The following is a 15,671-nucleotide window of genomic DNA, read 5'->3' as shown; positions in this document are numbered from 1 at the left end:
AGGAAGGGAACTTGAGGAGATTATGGAAGGAGGCAGGTACAGTCTCCACGCCACAGCTGCCAGTCCGTACACATAACTGCTTCTGGGTGAGCACTAAAGGAGGCCAGATTTCATCTGCAGCACTGCCAATTTCTGATTTCTGCAGTTACTAAATAATACTATATGTACCACAGCACAACATGCAAACAATCTTGATTATTGACTTTAGTCTAGCGATCCAGCTGTTAGTCTTGAACAGAATGCTCACTCGCTGTGCACCTAATTATTGGTATGTTTCTCTATTATGTCTGCAAGTTCATTAATGATCATCTGTTTGCCAGCTTGCTGTTTGTTCAATAAGAACTAATATGGACAGTCCCATTTCCCCCTTTGTGTCTCCTATTATAGGATCTGGATATTGTTGGTTCCTCCGACAGAAGGTAGAACAATAAAATGTTTAAAAGCTGATTTCTCTTTAGCCTAAATGCATTACACATCTGGTTGTGATTACGTTCCCTAGAAGGACATTGCCTGAGTAGAGGCAACACAGCAATTTTATATTTGTTTCAAACAATTATGCTAATCATCTCTTATACATTATCTGATGCTTGTGATCAGTGACTAATTGCTAACACCTGGCTTATAGGCCACAAGGACATTTTCAGATTCTCTCTAGAACATGAATAATACTTCCTGACATTAACAAACAAAACACCACTCCCCTATTACATAAATTATTGGAGGGGGGGGGGCTTGAGCACAATATGATACAGAAAGTGTTTGTAAGCATGGAAAAGGTTTGCTGAGAAGGAAACTGTGGTAGCTGCAACTTGTCACATTATGATGTTACAGGAGTAAGAAAAAGCCGCATGATGAAATGTCCTGCCCTAGGGCTGGATCCACATTAAATTTTCCATCAGTGGAATGAAAATTTCCTGCCTCCCCCTCCCACTGCAGCCTTCAGATCTTTAGGATATGTTGCTGGCAGTGGGGTGGGACTAGGGATACCTTTCCTTTATCCCTTAGAAGTTCCTTCGTCCATTGATCATGAGCAGCGTAATTTTAGATCTAATGTTTGAGAGATATAAGGACTGAAATAAATCTTGCCACTGACAATTTAGCCTTGGGATCCCTGTCACTTAATTAAAAAAGGCATTATGTCAGACACAGAGGCATTAGATTTATATGTTAAAAGGGGAAAGAGCTAAGGATACCAGGTCCTCGCTCTCCAGAACCAACAGGTTGAAATTAAATCAAAAGAGTCCATCTAGACATTAGGAAGAATTTTCTAACAGTTAGAGCGGTTCCTCAGGGGAACGGGTTTCCTCAGGAGGTGTTACCCTGGAGGTTTTTACGCTCTCCTTCCCTGGAGGTTTTTAAGCAGAGGCTAGATGGCCATCTGTCAGCAATGCTGATTCTATGACCTTAGGCAGATCATGAGAGGGAGGGCATCTTGGCCATCTTCTGGGCATGGAGTATGGGTCACTGAGGGGGTGTGGGGGAGGTAGTTGTGAATTTTCAGCATTGTGCAGGGTGTTGGACTAGATGACCATGGTGGTCCCTTCCAACTCTATGATTCTATGATTCATTGGCGGGAGGTTTTGGGGGGCGGGGCTGGTGGGATCGCATGCATGGCTGTGCAAGACACAATTATGTCATTTCCACTTATACCCCTGGAAATGCCATATTGCTGCAGCCGCTCTAGCACTCAACCCCCTGTCTTGGGGGTTTGAGTGCTAAAGCGGCCGTGGCAATGTGGCACTTCCAGGGTTAAACCTGGAAGTGATGTAATTGGATCACACATGGCTGCACACACAATCTTCGCTCCGGAGCAGCCCAGTGGATTGGCGAGCAATTGGCCACCTGACGATCCTAGTGGGGACTGAGGAACAACTTGAATACAATCTGCAATGGGAAGGGGGAATTGGTGGAAATTTGCCCTCCCCTTCTGATAAAAAAATATAGGGTTGGATCCAGGTTAAATTTTCCTAAGGCAGAATGGAACTGTTTAGGTTGCCAACAGGCCTGATTTTTTTTAATTTTTTTTTTGCTGGGGTTGGGTGGAATGCCCTATTCTTTTAACAGGGCCTTAAAAGGATGTTATTTACCAGTTGACTGTATGCATCTTAGAGTTGCCAATCTCCAGGTGGAGGAGCAGGAGATCTCCTGCTATTACAACTTAGAAACTGATAGAAATCAGTTCTCCTGAAGAAAATGGTTGCTTTGTCAATTGGACTCTATGATATTGAAGTCCCTCTCCTCTCCAAATCCCATTCTCCTCAGACTCCACCACCCAAATCTCCAGGTATTTTCCATCCCTAAGCTGGCAACCCTAATTTATCTCCATGACATGTAAAGCTTCAGCTGCCCGTTTCCACACATGAAACCTCTGTTAAAGGGACAGGATATTTTTCTTCAGGCCTTTTGGTCACTCTAGCCATGACTTAGCAACATAGATTCCAGGCCTGACACTCATCTACACCAAGAAGGAAACAAAACAAAACAGCCTGTCAAAAGTAGATTATAGTCCGGATATTTTGTGTTTACAAGCATTTGTTCTTATATGCTTGCAAACACAAATATAAGGGGTACAGGTGGACCATAAGTTAAATATGAGCAGCCAGAGTGATGCAGCGACAAAAAAAGCTAATGCGATCTTGGGGTGCCTCAACAGAGGCATAACATCCAAATCGCAAGATGTCATAGTCCCGCTGTACACTGCGTTGGTCAGGCCGCACCTGGAGCATTGTGTGCAGTTCTGGAGGCCTCGCTTCAAAAAGGATGTGGACAGAATCGACCGGGTGCAGAGGAGAGCGACGAGGATGATCAGGGGTCTGGAGGCCATGCCCTATGAGGAAAGGCTGAGGGACTTGGGAATGTTTAGTCTGGAGAAGAGGAGGTTGAGGGGGGACATGATCACTCTCTTTAAGTATTTGAAGGGCTGTCACTTGGAGGAGGGCAGGGAGCTGTTCCTGTTGGCAGCAGAGGATAGGACTCACAATAATGGGTTTAAATTGTGGAAGGAAAGGTGCCGGCTGGATATTAGGAAAATACATTTTTACACTAGTTCAGCAGTGGAATCAGCTTCCTAGGGAGTTGGGGAGCACTCCCTCACGGGCAGTCTTTAAGCAGAGGCTGGACAAGCACTTGTCAGGGATGCTCTAGGCTGATCCTGCATTAAGCAGGGGGTTGGACTAGATGGCCTGTATGCCCCCTTCCAACTCTATGATTCTGTGCTTCTCTTCATTAAACTAGCTGACTATATAGTTTTATCTAAAATGGGTATGCTGGGTGTGGAAAATAATAATTAGGACTTGAAATCAAACACAGTCAAAAGCTCTGCTCACGACCTGAGTTCGATCCCGACGGAAGTCAGTTTCAGGTAGCCAGCTCAAGGTTGACTCAGCCTTCCATCCTTCCGAGGTCGGTCAAATGAGTCCCCAGCTTGCTGGGGGTAAAGGGGAGATGACTGGGGAAGGCACTGGCAAACCACCCCGCAAACAAAGTCTGCCTTGGAAATGTCGGGATGTGACGTCACCCCATGGGTCAGGAATGACCCAGTGCTTGCACAGGGGACCTTTACCTAATCAAACACAGTTTCCCTTGTGAAGATGTGTCGTTAAATGAAAGAGTGATAAATCAAATTATTATACCTGGAGAAACGGGATGTGCTTGATTTTGGATGTTTTGATTTATTGCCAAATGGTCAGTGTTTTTTTTTCCCCTTTGTGAAGAGAAAATATCAAAAGTGCTGGGCTGACCTCAGCCCTTTTTTTCCTGAAACCTGAAAAGGCATATAGGCACTCTAATAAGTTTTGAGTTTCAAGGTGTAAGATAAAAAGGCTGAGAGGGTAAGGCCAAAAAATGGTCATCTGACAGTGGCCTTGGGATAGGGGGATTGTAAAGAGCTTATGTGGTATAAGACTGAGGCTGAAAATATTTTTCCCCCATTTATGTTGCCATTTGGGGAATTTCTCTGTAATCCTCTTGGATATAGGACAGTATTCTAGAATTTTGTGAAGCTCAAACATTCTCCTCATCAGAAGCTTGTTTCCGAAGTGAAATCTTCCTTGCTGTCATTCTTGGTGACCAGCAGGACTCCAAACAAAATGCTCTTTATTTCAGTGCCTGCCTCAAATGACTCCAAAATAGTTTCACATGTTTCTGTTCTTAGAAAAACTGTCTTCATGCTATATTCAGTGAAAGAATAAAATGTCTTATAAAAAAGAGGGAAAAGTAGAGAGAGAAATAGTAACATTGCAATGGATTGATGAAGATAGATTACCAGGAACAGCAAGGTGTGTGTGTGTTAAGTGCCGTCGAGTCACTTCCGACTCATGGCGACCCTATGAATGAAAGTCCTCCAAAATGTCCTATCTTTGACAGCCTTGTTCAGATCTTGCAAATTGAAGGCTGTGGCTTCCTTTATCGATAGATTACCAGGAACAGCAAGGTAAGAGGATATAATTCTGTGAGAAAATACATTTTAGTGGTCAGGTTAACCACTATTCAAAGAGCCAAATAGGGGCCCTCTTTGCCACTGGTGGGAGGTTTTTGGGGTGGTGCCTGAGGAGGGCATGGTTTGGGGAGGGGAGGAACTTCAATGCCATAGAGTCCAATTGTCAGAGACTGTCAGCATATAACAGCCAACTCTTCTTCTTCTTCTTCTTCTTCTTCTTCTTCTTCTTCTTCTTCTTCTTCTTCTTCTTCTTCTTCTTCTTCTTCTTCTTCTTCTTCTGGCATTCAGACAGCCCATTCCTGAGGGAGGGGTGGATATGTGGCAGCTGGGAATGACGCAGCCGCGCCTCCTCCTCAGAGGCTTCCTGGCCACAAAATAAATAAATAAAAGTATGAAAACAGATAATACATGAAAATCCACCTTATAACTTTACGGGGCTATGCCCACTATTTTCAGGTTATAGCAACAGCCAGCAAGAAGGGGGCATTCCTGGGGTGAAAGGGATCTAGAAGCTGACTAATGTGAACTCTGCCCCGGGGAATACCCTGGGAATGCCCCCCTGTGCAGGCATGGGCTTTTCCTTCTGGGATTTCTCTGCCAGTGTGGCAATGCTGGCAGCAGAGGCCAGTGCATTTGCCCCCACACCGGCGCTGTGGTAAAGTGGCACGTATGCCAGTTCGAGGTCACACCGGCTCCTATGGAGCTTTACCCCCCCTTCAGGAATGCACAGTTATAGCAACTTTGGATGCTCGGCGTTTCTCCTAATCCCTCGTTCTGCCTGTTTACCAGCAAACGTTTTTGATGCACCATTTCCTGCTGACACTACCTGCCAGGGATTGTCCACTGCGTTTCTGCAATTTCTAATGTCCTGAAAACTTACCATAACTAACAAATATAATAACAGAGTGCCTGTAGACATGCTTGTGTCCAGGGAGGAGTGGGGGAGAATAATAATGAAATAAAAATAAATCAATAAATACATGTTCCTCCTTGGGGAAAAAGAGGCTTTCTTTTTCTATCATGGTAGAACCCACGTTCTTTGACAGAGTGATTGATGAGACGTACAATATGAAAGGCTGAGAACCTCTGGCATAAAGACACACACACAACTGTCACACAACTGTCTCACATCTGGTTTGTTAGTCCAGGGGCTTATTTCCAGTTTACAGTAGGTTTGTCCCTGAAGTAAACCTGGCCCAAGAGAGAAAGGATGATTGCACTCTAGACCAATAACAACAGAAAACGTGGAGAAGATTCCAGCTGCAGAGTCCAGTATCTCCACTTAAACATAGTAAGGCATTTAAACTTTGACATTCGATATGAAAGAAGAGGTTCCAACTTAAGCAAAACATCCATAGGAATACAAAGGCTTTGTAGGAATTTTGAGGAAAACTGGAGGTATATCGTTTAGATTTAAAAGGCTTCTGACTACATTTACAAGACAAAAAAGAGAGACTGTATTTCAAAACATATAGAAATGCTTTTAAAAACCTGTTCTTTCCCCCCTTTACAATAATCAGGTTAAGAAAAAGGTTGCTTTATGTATGCAAATTTTCTGTACCTTTTAAGGAGAATCAAATCAGCTTACAATCTCCTTCCCTTCCTCTCTCCACTACATACACCCTGTGAGGTAGGTGAGGCTGAGAGAACTCTAGGAGAGCTGCGACTAGCCCAAGGTCACCCAGCAGGCTTCATATGTAGGACTGGGGAAACCAACCTGGTTCACTAGATTGGAGTCTGCTGCTCATGTGGAAGAGTGGAGAATCAAACCCAATTGTCCAGATTAGAGTCCACCGCTCTTAACCACTACACCATGCTGGATCTCCAGATATTCACATTTTGCAATGGTTCAGTTATTATTGGGGTTAGCAAAATCACATTTTGCAATGGTTCAGTTATAATTGGGGTTAGCAAAATGGACCAATCATGGTTTTTTTTAATTGCCTGAAATATCAAAATGAACAGAATCAGCCTTCATTTCCCTCAAAGAGGTCCATCTTCTAACCAAGCAGACAAACTTGCTCCAGAGAAGGTGGACAGCTACAGCCTGCCTGCATACAGGTGAAACATTTTATAGGTAGATACTGTAATCTACGTCCCATGCTGTTCTCTTGTCAGAAAATGTATCAATTTTGAGTATGCTTGTCCGAACTTCACTCCCTCTAGCGAATTCACTGGAGCTACCAGTGTTCCGGACAATTTTACTGCAGTGTATTTATTTAAAGGGAGGCAGCAAATATAGCTTGTAGACTTTGGAAGCCAGTGTTCCTGTGGAAGAGATTACTAAATGAGAGAATTGGACAGGGGGAAAGTAGCAGGCAAAAATGTGCAATTCGTAAAATAAAAAGGAGGGTTGTTTTATTTTTTTATTTTTTAAAAAACCTTATTATATTAGAAAATCGGTGAGTAAAGAAAGAGGCACATGAATAGCTGTGGATTTTTAGCTAAACAACAGAGCATATAATTTTCAAAGCTTTCTAAAATCAGGGGGAAATGGTGTACTCTAAGTTTTGCTGTGTGCACGGATGATTCATCCTCTTTTGGGAAACTAGCATGGTTTCTTGCATGCTGGCTGACTAGTCAAGAACAAGATATGTGTCTGTGTTCTTTGTTTTCAGACCACCTTGGGAACCATCTTATACAATTCTGGTTTCATAGGAAGTGCTGAATGGGCTGGACTACCAATAGCTTGCTCTCCTTTTTGAAGTTGTAGTGGGTTTTAGAGACAAGCCATTCTATCTTTCGAGAAGGGAACAATAACGTAGAAATATGCCAGCACCGCAGAGCAATAATGTAGACCATCTGAAATGTAAGTGCATCCATCCTGACCAAACAGTCCTGATTTAGGTGAAAAGGATTTTTTTTTTGTGGGGGAAGTTGTATAAGACTTTCACGAAAGGAAAAAAAAAAACCCTGAACACCCCTTCCCCCAAAAAAACCCCACTAGATGTGGCGGTAAACCCTGGGAGAAAGAACTTTGACTTGACATAGGAACTTACCTGTGTTCCAAATAACCCTTGACACATAAGTTAAGCCCCTCCCCAAATCACCTTGATGTTTTGTTTGAAGTTTAAATAGAAAGCCACGTGGAGTAACTTTGCTCCTGTAGAAGCCATTTCTACAGGCTTTCCTACATATGTTACAAGGTCCAGATCACATGAAGGCAGCCAATCAGAGCAGTTGTTCATCATAACTCAGGGTGAAAATCATATGGTTAGCCATAGAAGCCTTTGTAAATTGTACCCAAACTCTGCAGGAGTTTGGGCCTGATTCAGAATGGTCTTGGGGGACCCTAAAGGAGATTCCTTTCCAAACACCCCCTATCTCAATTGTGTTGCATTACTAGATTCAACTGGTGCTACTACCATTTCACTTTTGCTGCTGACACCTCTTAACAATACCTCTTCCAAAAGATGGTCAAGAGAAGCAAAATAATTACATAAACAGTAATAAACTGTCCAATCCTAAGTGAAGATATATCATAAGAACAGAAGAAAAGCCATGCTGGATTAGGCTAAGGCCAATCAAGTCCAGCATTCTGTTCACTCAATGGCCAATCAGGTGCCTCTAGGAAGCCCACAAATAAGATGACTGCAGCAGCGTTATCTTGCTTGTGTTCTACAGCACCTAATATAATAGTCATGCTCCTCTGAGACTGTAAAGAATAGGTATGCATCATGACTAATATCCTCCATGAACATGTCCACTCCCATTTTAATGCCTTCCAAGCTCACAGCCATCACCACATCCTGGGACAGGGACTTCCACAATTTAACTATGCGTTGTGTGAAGAAATATTTCCTTTGTTTTGAATCTCTCACCTTCCAGCATCAGCAGATGACCCCACATTCGGGTGTTATGAGAGAGGGAGAAAAGCTTCTCCCTGTCCACTCTCTCCATACCATGCATGATTGTATACACCTCTATCATATCTCCCCTTAACTATTTTCTTTCTAAGCTAAACAGCTTAAGTGTTTTTACTGCTCCTCATAGGGGAGTTGCTCTAGCCCCCTGATCATTTTGGTTGCTCTTCTCTGCACCTTCTCAAGTTCTGCAATATCTTTTTTTAGGTGTGGTGACCAGAACTGTACACAGTATTCCAAGTGTGGTCTCACCATAGATTTGTACAAGGGCAGTATGATCCTCCTAAATACATTGCACTGTAAATATTGGATTAATATTATGGGGGGGGGGGATATGACCATCTCCATGTATTTGGGGGGGGGGAGTTCCAAGCAATATAATTACATAGAAAAGGGATTTCAAGGAATTGCTTAGAAAGTGAAAATCCCCACATCAATTGGCAGAATAAAATTAAAATGCAAAACATAGAAGACCTTGGAAAAAAGTAGAGGGTAGTAAACAGCATAGAAAAGCAAATCAAAGGGTAGTTAAATGGTTTTTAAAAAATCAAAGGCACAAATCAGCAGGAATGTGGAAATGTTTAGCGTTCAAGCAAAAACACATAAACTGAAACAGACCTTAGCACTTTGCCATATTACATAAAGCTGGAAAATACAGTGATTAAATATAAAGATCTTTGAAGCAAGGAATTATTCATAAAGTGAAGAAAGCAATAATTTGCTAGAATGCAATTTTTAAAAATAAAAAACACACACACCAAGTTACCAACATGTTCTAATGCACAATAATTTGATATTTTTATAAATAGAGTCTCTTGTTTTGTTTCCTTGCGCTCAAATTTTCCTGCACACATTTTCAACATTATCTGTGTTCCAGGAAATAAATATTATACATTATACCTGTTATCTTATTGCTTAGAAAATTCTTACATCAAGTGGCAGAAGAAAATTAAAATGCAAAACATATCCTTCTCTCTCTCTCTCTCCCCCACCCCCTGTTATTATAAAGTGATATATTGGGAGGCTCTGGCTTTTCGCAGTCCTTGCAGTGGTCTTATGCTACAAGTAAGTACCACTTGTTCCATTTATTATGTTAACTGGAATAGGAATCCTATTGATTTTAGTATATTATTGTATTATTGTGTGATTTTAGCATATTATTGTATTATTGTGTGATTTTAGTATATTATTGTATTATTATTGTATTATTGTGATTTTAGTATATTATTGTATTATTAAGCCACCCTGAACCCGACCTTGGCCATATCTTAGCCATAGCATAAGAATGAATGAATGAATGAATGAATAATGAATGAATAATGAATGAATGAATGTCCTCTGAAACAAAATAGAGGGTAGTAAACATCATAGAAAAGCATAATTTGCATTAGCAACTATTATAGCATGTATATAATACAAACAATGGACAATGAAGAAAGCTGATAAGAAGAAAGTAGATTTCTTTGAAATGTGATGTTGGATGAGAAAGTTACAGATACCGTGGACTGCCAAAACAAATAAGTGGCTTATAGATCAAATCAAGCCTAAACTGACCCTAGAAGCTAAAATGACTTAAACTGAGGCTGTTGTAATTTGGTCACATTATGAGAAGACAAGAGTCACTGGAAAAGACAGTCATGCTAGGAAAAGTTGAGGGCAGCAGGAAAAGAGGAAGACCCAACAAGAGATGGATTGACTCAATAAAGGAAGCCATACAATCCTCAATTTGCAAGATCTGAGCAAGGCTGTTAAAGATAGGATGTTTTGGAGGACATTGATTCATAGGGTCACCATGAGTCGGAAGCGACTTGACAGCACTTAACACAACACTTAACACACATAATACAAACAAATATTCAAATCCAACAGCAAAAAGCAGAGACATCAGACCATTGGCAAGAATGTAAATGAATAAAAACCCATTCACAGTTGGTCAGTTTGGGATTGGGTTTTATCACAGCCCATTTTGAATGGAACATCGGTCTCCTGTTGGCCAAAAGCCTGGGCCTTTCAATGCATTCAATGGATGAGGGAGTCGGGAGTGTCTATTTAGTGGCTATTGCCGCCCCTCAATTGGCATTTGCTGCAAGTTGCCCCACCCACATTCCCTAGAGAATAATGTGGAATTAGCTGGTTGGTTTTTTGGGTCCATGCAGGAATTTGGGTCAGAGAAGTTACTTAAGATTGGCAAGGAAGGATCTATCTTTGCCTACTACACATCTGTGGATGATGAAAAGTCAGCCTAGTGTTTGGACTGGTTAAACCGTACCAAGGTTGGCAAGAAAAATGCAGGTTGCTTGAACACAGGAAGAACTAATTGATGAGGACCTGAGACCTCTAAGACTTCCCAAGACAGTCCATTATTGGCTAGAGTGATCGGCTAGAGTGATCGGGTAGGTTTGCAAGGGGTCAGTCTTGGTGCTGAGTAGCATTAGCTAAGCCCCCAGTTGCCTGACCAACATTGTGGGGGAAGGACTGGGGAAGAGGCACTGTTTCATGTTAGGACTAGCATTAATTAAGCCAGTGGTAATGCTAACCACAGGGAGAGCCCCGTGGCACAGAGTGGTAAGCTGCAGTACTGCAGTCAAAAGCTCTGCTCACGGCCTGAGTTCGATCCTGACAGAAGTTGGTTTCAGGTAGCCGGCTCAAGGTTGACTCAGCCTTCCATCCTTCCAAGGTGGGTCAAATGAGTACCCAGCTTGCTGGGGGTAAAGGGAAGATGACTGGAGAAGGAACTGGAAAACCACCCTGTAAAACAAAAGTCTGCCTAGTAAACGTCGGGATATGATGTCACCCCATGGGTCAGGAGTGACCCGGTATCTTTACCTTACCTAATGCTGACCAACTTTGGAGCCAGGGGGGGTTTGCTCTCAATGCTGGGTAGTGGTGGTAGGATGCTTGTTAGGTAGAAAACTGCCCTCAGAGTTAGTTGACCAGCCTAAACCTAGACTAACTCAGATGTTTGCTGCCTCATGTTTTCATTTCCGGTGTTGTTACAAAAAGACCTGCATGAACATTCGCATATCCCTAGAATTCTCCCACTACCTCCTGCTGTTCCAGACTATGTTTCATTGTTTATTTGGAATACGTACATCTCTGCCACATGTTTGGGGTATTAATCATTGCATGTGTAGCTCTTGGTCTGGAGATTCCCATTTAGCAGCTCATATACCAGCATGAAAGGGTAGGATAGGGAGGACATGGTGAATGGTTGGACATGACTGACCTGTGTTGATAACATTTCTGTATTCTACATTTTTCCAAGGGGGAATTACCACAACAGATGAAGTGAAACACTGTATCTTTACAGATTGTTAATGGTTGTGTACACAAACAGGCCTTTCCAATGCTTCTGGGGCAAGCGGAAATATCCATAAGCTCTCCCTATGAAGCATGTCCCAAAAGGCCCCTCTGGAGTTCTCTGTGAGGTTTCCTCTAGTTTCCAAGGTCTTGAACTTGCATTCATAATGCATAATCGTAGAAGTGGAAGGGTAGACATATAATTTCATCACATTCAGCCATGACATTAATAGCGTTAAGTCACATTCACTGCATGAATTTTTTACAAGTCCCTTGAAAATATCTCTTATGAAGGGGAAAAATGAAATGCACAACTGTCAGAGGAAGAGAAATGTTTAAATATAGCTGTGATGTCAGTGCTGCCATCCTAGCGAAAGAGTGAACTTTAGAGAAAAGAAACCGAGAAAGTGATCATGACAAGTGGGAACCCGCAAAGACTTGCAGGAGACATCTCAACCCTCCCCCCCACACACACTATTGCCTCTTTTACTCTCATGAAAGTCCCCATAATCTCTCCCCTTTACCGGCTTCCTTCTCTTATCCTTGGGTTGCCAACCGCCAGGTAGGGCCTGGAGATCTCCTGAAACGCCAACAGATCTCCCAACTACAGAGCTCAATTTCCTCTTAAGGTTGCCAGCTCAAGGTCGGAAAATTCCTGGAGATTTGGGGGTGGAGCCTGGAGAGATCAAGGTTTGGGGGAGGGAAGCGAGCTCAGCATGTTATAATGCCATGCAGTCCACCTTCCAAAGCAGAAGGAGGGGATGTGGCTCAGTAGTAGAGCATCTGCTTGGCATGCAGAAGGTCCCAGGCTCAAACCACGGCATCTCCAGTTAAAGGGACTAGGCAAGTAGGTGATGTGAAATACCTCTGCCTGAGACCCTGGAGAACCACTGCTGGTCTGAGTAGACATTACTGACTTTGATGGACCAAGGGTCTGATTCAGTATAAGGCAGCTTCATGTGTTCATGTGTTCAGATATTTTTTCCAGGAGAACTGGTCTCTGTCATCTGGAAAGCAGTCATAATTCCAAGTGATCTTCAGCGCCCACATGAAGGTTGGTAATCTTAGTATCCCTGGAGGAAATGTCTGCTTTGAAGGTGGAGTCTATGGTATTATACTGCTCTGAAGTTGAACATCCCCCAAAATAGTTTAACATGGGGATAGTCTAGCTGTGGTATGTATGTACATATGTACTGTCACAACTGACTTAAGGTGCCCTCAGCAAGGGGCTTTCAAGGCAAGTGATAAGCAGAGGTGGTTTGCCATTGCCTTTCCCTGCAGAGTCTTCCTTGGTGGTCTCACATCCACTTACTGACCCTGCTTACCTTCTGAGATCTGACAAGATCCAGCTATACCATGCTGCCTTCCCTCCTCTAGCTGTGGCACCTACACCCATAAGAATATGGTGAGTAGCTACTAATCCTCCATTAATCTAATACCCTATCTTAGATATTCATTGTTAGATGAGTTCAAGAATCATTTTCTTCCTTTGTAACAGTACTATGTGAATCTGTCTTGAGCAGTTCTTTGAAGCTGGTGCCATAGGAGCTGCTACAGTTGCTGAGAAAACACTATCCTCAGATAAGGGGAAAAGAATGTGCTACATCTTGCAAAGATTTAGGAAACTTTCCCTGAAAACTTTGCTTTCTTAGATAAGGTTCATCATAAGCCATTGACTACAACAAACAAGTCAGGACTTGGTAAAGTTGTACCCAATTACCCAAGACAGTATAGTAAATAAGGTAGGACTTTGGAGTTTCTACAGATTAGATATCACCCAATAATCACAGCTATGTTGTCAGTTATGAAATCATAACAACAAATGATCCAGAACAAAGAACATCTGTGCTCCAAGCAGTTTTCAGAAGTGTTATACTCTGCTCCACTGGAAATATAAGATGACATAGAAGTTTGGGCAAAAGTCACTGCAAGTTGCGGAAATCATGGCATTTTTCATTGAATGGTTTTGTTGTTGTTGCATTTAAATGTTCACCCCACTCATTCAACAAACTGCATATATACTTCTGTGCATGATTGCATAGTTGAATAGCTGCTGCATGCATCAATCTGTTATTCAAATCCAATCCAACAATCAAATCCAATCTTTAAATACCTCTCCAAGATTTCAGATTAGATAATACTGGACTCAACAGAAAAATAGTCCCAGTAGGGAATTATGGCAGACTGATGGACAGGGACATGAGGAAGTTTTCCAAAGGAAACCATTTTCCCCTTGTGAAAGAAAGCACACAGACCATAAAAAGGGAGGATGGCAAATACAGAGTTTTCAGTGGAAAGTAAACATTTGTATGGTCAGGCAGTCTTTGTAGGAGTAGGAAAATTAAATTAATGTAGGCAGGGTTTTTTCTCTAAATGTTGTTGCCAGTCAGAGCTCTCCTAACAAGTTGACGCTTGACTGGAGAGGAGAGGAGAGGAGAGGAGAGGAGAGGAGAGGAGAGGAGAGGAGAGGAGAGGAGAGAGAGAGAGAGAGAGAGAGAGAGAGAGAGAGAGAGAGAGACAAAAATTGGGCCCATTTTATTTGATGCTCCTATGGGGGCATTTTTGGAGGCAGCATTCTCAAATTTTCAGGGTAGCTTCAAGGGACTCGTTTGGTGAATCCAATTTTATTTGGTGGATCCAATTTTATGGGGTCCCAAAGGGGTTGCGTCCTCTTTCAAAGAAAAGCATGGTAAAGTTTACAATGCTTTTCTATGGAGGAGGGGGTTGACCCTTTTGGGACCGTATAAAATTGGACCCCCCTGACCCAAACATTACCAAATTTTGGGGTTCATGCAAGGAGAGTCCCTTGCAGCTATGCTATGAATTTGGTGACTCTACCTCGAAAAAAGCATCCCTGGAATTTTTTTTTAAGTGCTTACTTTTCATGGCAGCATCCTCACCAAAGGTGTATTGGCCGCTTCCTCACCAAAGAATTGTGGGAAAACTCATTTTCCCATGAATGCTTGCAATGGGTCTGCACAAAGCTATGGGAGACATTTTTCATGCAAGGAGAGTCCCTTGCAGCTACACTGTGAATTTGATGACTCTACCTCGAAAAATGCCCCCTCTGGAAAATTTTACAAGTACTTATTACACATAGCTTTGTGCAGGCCCACTGCAAAAATTCAGGATAATCCTTTGAAGCTACCCTGAAAATTTGGGAACTCTACCTCCAAAAATGCCTCTCCCAGAGCTCATTAAAAATGTCCATACGGAAAAGCGTAAGGAAAGTCGAAAAAAGCTGAATACCTAACTGGCTGATTCAGCAATCAGCTATGTGTCTTTGGCTTTATTCCCAGTTTTAATATTTTGGTAAAATTAAACCAAAAAAAAAAGAAGCCGAAAAGGCCTTTTTCAGGTTTATTTTCAGTTCAGGTTTATCGATATTCTTAGCCCACTGCCATTTTAAGACTCAGTAGAGAGAAGTGTGGTTGTACAGAGAGTCAACTGTTTTGGGGGTATGCAAAATTGAACCCCTTTGTTCAATCTACATGAAACTTGGCGTCTTCAGATGAAAGACTGTGTGCTGTGAAAAATTTGGTGCCATTATCTTCTCAAACAGCTGCCCCCAGACCCTTGTATATGTCCCATGTTGAAAATAATGGTGCTGTACTTCAGAACCTGAAGAATCCACACTAATATGAATCCTAAACTGGTAATGCCTTACCTGAAAATAAGCAGTCATGGTAACACTCCCCCTCCCCCAGGCTGGATCTGGAATTATAATAGTTTTTTTCATGGTGCACACCCGTACTGGTAGGTACATGGAGGGAAAAGAAGGAAGCAAGGAAAAGTGAGGGTACGGTGGTTGCCTGGAGAAGGGAAAGAGGAAACAATGTGGGGGGAAGGATGCAGGGGAAAGGAGGTGCCATCTCCAAGTTCTTGTGGGTTCTCCACCATGCACTTGGGCCCAGCCTGGTGCCCTGTACCACACAACTGGATCATAATTTTCCCAGTTATAGGCTTCCAGGGGGATGGGAAAAAGGAAAGATGAAGACAGGGGACAAAAAAGAGCAACTTGGTTCACTGGGTGGGGAGAAGGGAAGGAAACAGGAAAGGGGGAGAGGCTA

The sequence above is a fragment of the Euleptes europaea genome, chromosome 16 (assembly GCF_029931775.1).
Source record: "Euleptes europaea isolate rEulEur1 chromosome 16, rEulEur1.hap1, whole genome shotgun sequence".
NCBI lineage: Eukaryota > Metazoa > Chordata > Lepidosauria > Squamata > Sphaerodactylidae > Euleptes > Euleptes europaea.
This window is presented reverse-complemented; position numbering follows the sequence as displayed.